The sequence below is a fragment of the Tursiops truncatus genome, chromosome 7 (assembly GCF_011762595.2).
Source record: "Tursiops truncatus isolate mTurTru1 chromosome 7, mTurTru1.mat.Y, whole genome shotgun sequence".
NCBI classification, from domain to species: Eukaryota; Metazoa; Chordata; class Mammalia; order Artiodactyla; family Delphinidae; genus Tursiops; species Tursiops truncatus.
The window spans coordinates 79506324-79516502 of NC_047040.1; positions in this window are offsets into that span (position 1 = coordinate 79506324).

A 10179-nucleotide genomic window follows, 5' to 3' on the forward strand; every position below is an offset into this window, starting at 1 on the left:
GTCTTATTATAGAAAATGTCACAGATTTTCCGTTCAACATTAGTTGGTAACAGTCACGGCAGGTAAGAAAAATCTAAGGCAAGTTGTAGGGAAGGGATTTATCTCCAATTCCTTGTTTAACTTAGCCTTCCTAGGCAATTTAAAAAGAATGAATAACTTCATTTCTTCGGTAATGATATTCAACACATATCAATGACCAGGTGTAGATACCTGCCAAAGATGCAGATTGTGTTTTACATAACATGTCCAATTTTGCTAGGCTAGTTTTGTAAACAGAAAATGATTACCTGTTCAACAGAGATCAGACAAAGTAAAACAGCAGAAATGTTAGCTGTTACTTCTGTGGTGACGTCCAGGGAGCCTCCTTCAGGGTTGATTAGCTTTACATAGGAATCTAAAACAATTCTGACTACACATGCTGAAGAATGAAATGTTCCTATCAGGCAATGATTACAGCCAGCATGGAGAAAAATTTCAGCTAGGCAATCAGAAATCACCAATTATGCAGAGTATCTGCAAGAGATGATGTTAGCTCATAAAAGTGCTGAAATGAATAACTGAATACGATTTTTAAAGGAAGCACATGGGCCCATTTTGGCTCCTGACAGTTGACTTGTACAAACTATATGCACAGGTTCAAACAGATTATGACCGGTGGTAACAGCCAACTTATAATGTCACATTCATTGCTATCTACATTCATTGGCAAAATGCTCTTCAACCACAATGATGGAAAACAAAGGAGAGCAATGATTGTACAGACTGATTCTATTTCTCTTATACTTTGGCTGCCTAAACCCCTTATGTTTTCCAAAAGCGTGAGTTTCTAATTTACGTATCAATGAACCAGGGACAACTATTTGTTTGCCTGCATGCTTTAGAGATGCATGTTGTTCTACCCCATTGGTACCCATTTTGGTGATCCATCTTTAAGATTTATTCCGCTGGTCCTTCTTACTGAAAAAGGTCAATGGCTTTCTATCAGCTCAGGGATTCAAGTTAGCAGATTTGGGGGAAGTTCCCATAACACTGGAGGAAGAAGGGACTTTAGCTTTACATAGTTCACATTTCCATGTTTAAGATGTGAGATAGCTAAAGTACATAGAATGAAATACCTTGTCCACATAAAACAACTAATTAGTGGCAAGGCCAAAACCAGATGCCGGTGTTTCCATTATCTATTGCTGATTAACAAAGCACTACAAAATTTAGGGGCATAAAACCACAATGATGTATTTCTTATGATTTTTGTCCGTTTTCTCCTGGTTTTACTTGAGCTTATATGCATGGTTGCATTTAGCTGGAAGGTCATGTGGATGGAAAGGAACAAGATCTTTCCTCACTTGTGTAACAGTTGATGCTGCTGTATCAGCTGGGGCACTTGGGCTCTCTTCTATGTGGCCTCATGTCCTCAAGGGATCTGGACCAGTTTCCTTACATGGCAGTCTCAATCTTATCTTCCAACAAAGCAGAAGAAAAGCTGCAAGCTCTCTTAAGATCTAGGCCCAGAAAAGGCAGTGTCACTCTTGTCCTATTCAATTGCTCAAAACTAGTCATACAGTGAGACCAGGTAGAAGGAGAAATGTATTTACTCCTCAGTGGGAGGTGTGACAAAGTCATATTGCAAAGGACCATAGCAGCGATTGCCAGAGCCATCTTTTTTATATTTTTTAACATCTTTATTGGAGTATAATTGCTTTACAATGTTGTGTTAGTTTCTGCTGTATAACAAAGTGAATCAGCTATATATATACATATATCCCCACATCTCCTCCCTCTTAAGCCTCCCTCCCACCCTCCCTATCCCAGCCCTCTAGGTGGTCACAAAGCACCGAGCTGATCTCCCTGTGCAATGCAGCTGCTTCCCACTAGCTATCTATTTTACATTTGGTCGTGTATAGATGTCCATGCCACTCTCTCACTTCATCCCAGCTTTCCCTTCCCCCTCCCCAGAGAGCCATCTTTGAAAATGCTCTTCCAAATCAGTTTATCAATTTCCATAGGTAAGGGCATTTCTGTCAGCTTATTTCCTTTGCCGTTTGCATCACTGCTGCTTTCACGGTGAATGGGTACATTCTAGTCTGTCTGTAAACAGTTGGCCAATATTCAACCTGTAGAGAAAACTTCCTCATCATGATCATTTGGCTTTAAAGTGAAAACTTTAAAACCACCTAGTAAAAACAACTAGCTTCTCTTTTAAAATTAACTTGATTTGAAACCTAATACATTTTACAGAGTAATAAAACCTTGAGAAAGCCTGTTTCTGCTCTGAAGCAGAATCCTTAAAGCTTGATTAGTTTCCAAATGAAAGCTGTCGGGTTGAGCAAAAAGCCTGTGTTCACGGTTTATGTGGGATGCCATTTGGTAACCTGAAGGTGGCAGATGTGAAGGCCAACAGTGAGGATGGTGGTGAGGCTGGGGGCCGGGGGCCTCCAGCTGCTTTCTTGATGCGCTCTTTGTCAAAGTCTCTCTTCTAAGAAACGTGACTCCATGCAAGTGGCTGTAGGTCTTAGAGTAAATATTTCATTAGTCATGATGGTTTTGAAAACTTAAAGCTGTGAAGGACACATTGGAATCTCTGTGATTTATGATAAAGCTGAAGGAAACATGATCATTCCAGTCCTGCCATATGTAGCTGTGTGGAATGTGCAAATGAATTGAACTAGCAAACCCCACAGATTTTGTTTCTTGATTAAAAAAAAAAAAGCCTTAAGTCAGATCAGCTAACAGGCAATTTGAAACAGGGACTTAGCAAGGCAGCTGTTTTAGATGAAATTCCTTCCAAATGCTTCTCTCTCCCTTCCCCCTTCCATATATATATTTTTTGCAAGGACTCAGAGAAGTTTCTCTTGCAAATTTTCTTGGTTCTGCATGTCAGTGATTAAAAAATGAAAACCTAGAATAGTTCTGACGCTTCACATGTTACACCTCTATCAGTTTGCTCTTGGAGGACAGATAATGTGTCTTGGCCATCCTAGCACGCCCACCGAATCTTATGCGCCATGCATATTAATTCTTTGAATGACCCATATAAAGCATTTAGCACAAAACTTCAATAAAATGAACAAATGTGCTTTTTAGTATATATATATCATTAGATTTAATTATTACACTTATCTAGAAAGTCAGAGGAAATAGATATTTTCTTCTGTAAAATGGACATTAAATGACCCAAAGAAATTAAGTGACTTGCCAAACTTTATACAGCAGTTAAATGGCTGAACCAGTTAGAACCCAGTCTCCTGACTTGTAGCTCTGTTATTTTTTATTATACCATTTGATATTCCATAACAGGTATTTAATAAATATTCACTGGATGAATGAACGAATGAACAAATGAACGAAACTTCTTGTTAATTATCTTTGTTACTAAATATTACAGTTTAGTGAACAGAGCATATTTTAGAATCTAGAATTTAGATTGGCACCCTTGTCCTGGAACACAGCGATTCTTTAATTCTGATCCTTAGTGACCCATGAACAGATCAGACTGGCCAAAGAGGAGCGAAGCGATTCACAGGCAATAATCAAGTCATTTGAAAAAGGACTAGTCCACATTGATAGATGCTGAGAGGTGGTCAGACTCAGTGAGCTGAATTTTCTGCTGTCTGTAGCATAGATCCATATTCCCTTACCCAAAATTCTCGGGCAAAAGTTTAAAATATTTAAGATCTTAAAAAGAAAATGCAATGCATATTCTGAAATGTATATATATAAATATAGAGAGACATGAAGTAGCACCACATAACAGATATGCTAATATTTCTGCTGCAAAATGAATATTCTTTCTTAGTAGAATAAAGTCTATTAATAGGCTCACATCAGATTTTGCCACCCAATGAGCTTTGGAGTCAAACTTACCAAAATATGTACAGTTTCTGGGTTTTCAGTTTTGGAACTCTGCATGAGAGATTGTGGACTTGAATTTTAGTGCTAAGGCTGGTCATACGTAATTAGACTTTCTTTTGAGAAAAAGAAGAACTTTGAGTGACAATCATTTGTAAAGCAAACAAACACACACCACTCTTCTCTGTCTGAGTTAACAGGAAAAAAAGGCAAGATTTCTTTTCTAGATGGAAGAGGTACCCATATGGTATCCATTTCTCCACTAAGTCCCTATCAAAAAATCCTATACAGTATTTGGGGAAGGAGAACACCCATGTTAAAGCCTTTTAATGCCCATTTGAGTGAGCTTTGTAAGTAACAGGTATTTCCAGAGAAATCTACATTTTATTTTTATTGCATGTCTGCCAAATGTCTTATGTGACACATCTCAAGTGAATAAACACAATCTTGAACTAAGTTTTTCTCCATCCCTGAGCTCACTAATCAAAGGCCAAATTAATAACTACTGCTTTCTTGACCCAAAGCTGTCATATTCCCTCAAGGGAGACCCAATGCAGAAAAGGATCAATGTAGAAGCAGTACAAATGCTGTACATCCTACAGCATCCATCAATTCAACCCTGAAGATGGGAGTGGGAACAAGAGGCTTTAAGATAACTACTCTTCACAAATCCTACCTCTTGAAATCAGAACCCAAATTTCCTCCATGTCATTTTCGAGGTTGAAAGAGAGTTATTTTCTTAAATTGCACTTTATTTTTCTGGGAACACCTGCCTGCTGGTTTCATCTTTTGTGTAAATGAGCTACAATAGCAACAATTTCTGTCATCCTTTTCACTGATCTGGAATCAAAGTTACCAGAGAGCCTCTTAAGAAAATATGTGGTGGAAAGAACTAAGGATCCTGCAAAACTGTGAGGCCTGCATTGCTGTAGGTCAACCCAAGATCCTGGTAAATGATATTATCTCCAACAACCAAAATGTCTCTGCATAAATTGCATATATAAGAATGTCCCCGTGAAATGTGCAGCTTCAGATAAAAGTGAGCATTAGAAAAATAACTGTTTTCTAAAGAATTGAGCCTGAAGTGGCTATGAAAGCAAATTGGATGGAGTAATGACATTAATAAGAAATCAGCTGCAGATAAAGAAAAAAATGGCTATTGATGTTTCTCGTTGTCTGAGATCTCAGATTATGGGAGTTAGCAAAATGAGATTGTCATGTGGGAAGGGAAGAAGAAACCTATCAGTTATCTGTTGCATCCCGAGCTTGAGCCAGGTACTAAATTCGTGTGTGTGTGTGTGTGTGTGTGTGTGTGTGTGTGTGTGTGTGTGTATGCCTGTTCCCCTTTTTATCATTACAATAATTCTACTGTAATAGCCTCCTTACTCATCTTCCTTACTTCCATCCTTCTCTATACCTAGCAGCTACAGTGACTGGTTTACAAATGAAAATCAGATCATATTGCTTGCCTATTTGAAACTCGTCAGTGGCTTTCTGTCTCACTTTGGAAATATATGAAATTCTCAGCATACACACAAGGCTCCACATGAACTGGCTTGGGTCTACCTCTGAAGCATAATCAGGTGCCACCTACTCCCCTGTTCACCATCCTCTCAATATACTGGCCCTTCTTCCAGTTCTTTGAACATCTTCCTTCTTTCTTGCTGCCAGGCCTTTGCACACGCTGTCTAAAATGCCCTTATTCCAACTTGCTGGCCTTCAGGTTTCAACTTAAATGTCAAACCTTCAAGGAAATTTCCCCTGGTTTCATAGACTTGATTTCTCATACTTTCTCATAAAACCTGTATTTTTCTTTCGCATAATTCCCTTCTATTTTTAGTTATATGATTATTGGTGTGATTTTGAATTCATTGTTTCCCCACAAACTTCTAAGGCCTTATAGACCTGGAATTATGTCTACTTATTCCTTACTGTATTCCCACTGACTAGCAAATCTTCTGGGACATATAAACAATTCAATAAATACTTAAATTAGAGAGGTAGATGTCACTGTTATCATATGCATCTTCTCTCATTGAAGATTTGCTCACTTATTAAGTGAGTCACTCACACTGTGCTATGTGAGCAGGTTCTCCGAGAAGCAGAATGAGCACAATCACATATCTCTAATCAGTTGAGGTGAGAGCTGCAGGCAGAGTATCATCAAAAAAAGAAAAAAAAAAAAAAAAAATGGAGAAAGGCCTAGGTGAAGAGGAAGGGTGTCCAGTTCTCCTCCAGGCTCTCTCCTTAACCTGGTCAGTGATTTCTCACAAGTTAATTTATTTCAATGTTTATCACACTTCTCATTTGTAAAATGTGATAATTATATCTCTGCCACCTCTTCATAAAATCGTATTGGAAGTAGGGTGATGAAGGTTGCCTGAAATGTGCTATATGATTTAACTATGTAGTACATTTATGTAATGTCGTGTTCCCATATATGCTTCTAATCTAAATCAAGCTGTACTGAAGGGAAAAGGATCTAGTTTTCCAAGTATACCTCCAAAACTATAAGAGAATTGTAATAAATAAATAACAGAAATCCTTGAATTATATTTTAGATTTCTAAAACACAGAAGACAACATTGATCTGAAACTCCTGGATCTGAAAAGCAGTCCTTATTAGAAAAAATAGCTGTACCTGAGTCATGATGTAGAAGTAGGCTGTACCAAATAAATTAACATATGCCTCAGTAAATAACTGCTTACAACAAGACAGTGCTAACTGATGAAAGCAGATGTAGACCAAAAAAAATGATACTGGCTAATTTGGAAGAAGGCTTGATGCCCTTCCAGATTCAACAAAAATCTTAGACCAAAATAAGGGTATCCAGCATTTTAAGGGAATAGGAAGGAAGGAAGAATATGGAAACAATTATTAATTCTTTGCTCTTTAAAGACTTGCTGTATTTATTTTGGAGTCAGAGGGAGATTGGGATGCAGATCATTTCTGATTGGACATTTTTCTTCACTGCCTACTCAACCATGGTTCAGTGCTAATTCATGAGCGAGAGAGAGAGAGAGAGAGTGTGTGTGTGTGTATGTGCATGAGTGTGTTTTAAGAGCAGTAGTATGGTACTTCAAACAAATAATCTTACAGCCGCCAGCAGCTGTTCCTGATTTCTTTTAATAATCCATGACAAAAATATTGAGTGTATCATAACGCAAACAGCCAAACAATGAAATGAAAACAGGCAGAAGAAATCATTAGCTCTAACTCCTTCCATTTTATTTGAATACACTGAGTGGGTTGAGATGTTGAAATAACTGTTATTCTTTATGAGATTGTCAGCACAGTGATGGCACCAATCTTGTGTGTGTGTGTGTGTGTGTGTGTGTGTGTGTGTGAAATCCATTTTTGTGTTGAAGAATGAGAAGTCAGTATGGTTACTTTTGTTCCTAGGAGATCTTTCTGCCTTGCTAATGTGTCCTTTGTTCCTTTTCCTTTGTGTAATCCTCTGATTCTTTCATTATCTAACTCAGCCAGACCTGGAACCACTTCAGATGAAAAGTGTTTAGATGAGTTAAAATACATATTATCTTAATAGCTAGTACCAAAATTCCCCTTAGATTCTTTTTGTCAGGAAAAGCACTCATTGGTGCCACCTGCTTCCTTGTACACCATGCTCTGGACAGACTGGCCTTCCTCCGCTTCCTTGCACAGGCTACTTTCTCTCTTGCCTGAAGACTTTTGCATGTGCCATTTGTTGGGACTAGAAGGCCAGGCTATGAGGGCAGGAGGTAGCATGAAGAAAGGAAGTGCAAGAGGCAGATACAACACTTTACGTTAACAATGAGTGGAGAACTGTGCACTTAAGGTTCACATATTTCATTCTCTGTGCATTAATTTCCAGGGGGTGTTGTAACAAATTACCACAAACTGGGAAGCGTAAAACAACATAAATTAATTCTTTCACAGTTCTGGAGGCCAGAGGTCTGAAATCCTGGTGTCAGCAGGGCTACTCTCCCTCTGAAGACTCTAGGGGAGGAGGCTTGCCTCGTCTCTTCCCGCTTCTGTTGGCTCCAGGCGTTCTTTAGCTTGTGGACACATCACTCCAGTCTCATTGCCTCCTTCTCCTCTTTGTGTCTCCTTCTCTTGTCTCTCTTTTATAAGGACACTTGTCATTGGATTTAGAGCCTATCTGAATAATCCAGGGTAATCTCCTCAACTCAAAATCTTTAACTTAATCACATCTGCAAGAGACCTTTGTTCCAAATAAAGTAATACTTACAAATTCCAGGGATTAGGACTTTATAACTTTAGGTTGTCATTATTCCATTAACCTCTTCAAACATACTTGCAGAGTGTAGAACTGAGTCGTATCTAAACTCTTTGGTTATTCCCACACTGCAATTTTTTGTTTATGTAGTTTTATATTCTTCATTTTTTCGTAATTAGGTTAGCTAATATATTGAAACTTTATAGACTTTTCAAAGAAACAACTCATGGATTTGGTTATTAATTTTATAACTGTTATCTAATTATTTTTAATATAAAATTCTGCATTTGTCTTATTATTTAATTATTTCTGCTTTCATTTGGCTTTTTTTGGGTTTTTTTCTAACTTTTTTATTTGGGTGTTTGACTCATTTATTTATATTCTTTCTTGGTGGTTGACCTAAGATTTTAGTGCTAGGTATTTTCCTCCAAGAACCACTTTAACTAAGTCCATAGTTATAATATGTACTTGAATCTTTGACCCAAGAATTTTTTTAGAGGAGATATTTTGACTTAGAGGTGGCATGCTATTTTTATTTGTTTCTTAATTTCTACATTAATTTTAGTACTATTACATAGTTATCAGAGAATATTGCCTCTGTTATTATCCACTTTTATGAATTGATCAGATTTTCTTTGTGGCCAAATTTTTGACTGTTCCATGAGTACCCCCCAAATACGTTCTGTGTTCAGTGTTGAAAATCGAGTTATCTTATTAATTATGTTATTCAGGTCTCTGATATTCTTAATTGTTTTTTAAACTTGATCAAGCTCAGAATGATAGTAAATCAGAGTCTGTTTATCCTAATGTGATTCTCCTTATTTTTCTTTGCCACTATTTGCTTTATGATTATTAATGCTAGATTATTTGGTACATGGATATCCATAACTGCTAACTATCACATATTTCATCCTTTATCTAAGTTGCCCATAATTCTATTACTAGTGCATTTTCCCTAAGTTCATTCTTTCTAATACCAAGATTGTAACCCCTGCTTTTCTACCTGTCTGCATTTTCCTCATATGCATTTCCCCCTATTTTAATTTTCAACCTTTCTGAGTCATTTGAAGTATCTATTATATAAAACATATAATTGAGTTTAGCTTTGTAACTCTAATAAAACATGTTTGTTTAATAGGCAAATCTATCCATTAATATATTTATTAATATGAAAATAATGTTTGCTCTTAGGTCTGTGTAATATTTGAGGTCATCATCTCTGTTTTTATTCTTACTTTGTATGGTTTTCTATAAGGTTTGAATTTCCATTGCTGTGTGTGTATCTTTATTCTTGAAATTTGGAAGGTTTTCACGTTTGTTCTGTATGATTGCCACTATATAGCTTTATACAATGTCCTTAATCCTCCATTCCTTTTGGAAGTCTCTGTTAATTCCTTCCTATGAACAATGACAGAATAGGTATTCTTCTGTTTCCTAGCCCCTTCTCCTGGCACCATCCAATTTTTGGATGACTATATGTCTTTAAGTATTATTCTTCATCCTTCGTAACTTAACTGTGAGGACAAATAATTTTGCTCACCCACACTGCATGTGTTGAAGGTTGCCCCTGGAGCTTTTCCAGCCCCCTACTTCGTTTTATGCTGAGTAGGTTTTGATGGAGGCCCTGAGGCAGAAGATGAAGAGCCTGCACCAAACTGTCCACACAACTTCACTGGAGTCTGAGGTGAATCCAGGGATATGACTTGAGCACCAAAAGCACCTGTTCCAGCATCTCTGGAAGGGTGGGTGTTAATTCCCGCAGCATCAGTTGGGCATTGATATCATGCTTGAGCCTCAGGTTGCATCACCTTGTGGCACCAGTAAGTGTGGGAAAGGCTTCGACAAAGGCTGATAGGTTCACACAGTCTAGCTTTCAGGCTTATCTTCTCTTTTGTGTTCTGAGCAACAGCTACTGTTGTTGCTGTTCTAGTTCCCATGAGAACAAACACAGGCCATGTGACTTGAAAAGGATCACCCTAGTGCCTGATGAGCAGGCTGCCTTTGGAGACAGACACTAAAACTAAATCCAATCTAAGAAACACAGGTCAAAAAATATTATATTTGTGGTGATCAAAGGAGTTGGTCAATTATGGCCTCACAAATCAGGCTTTTA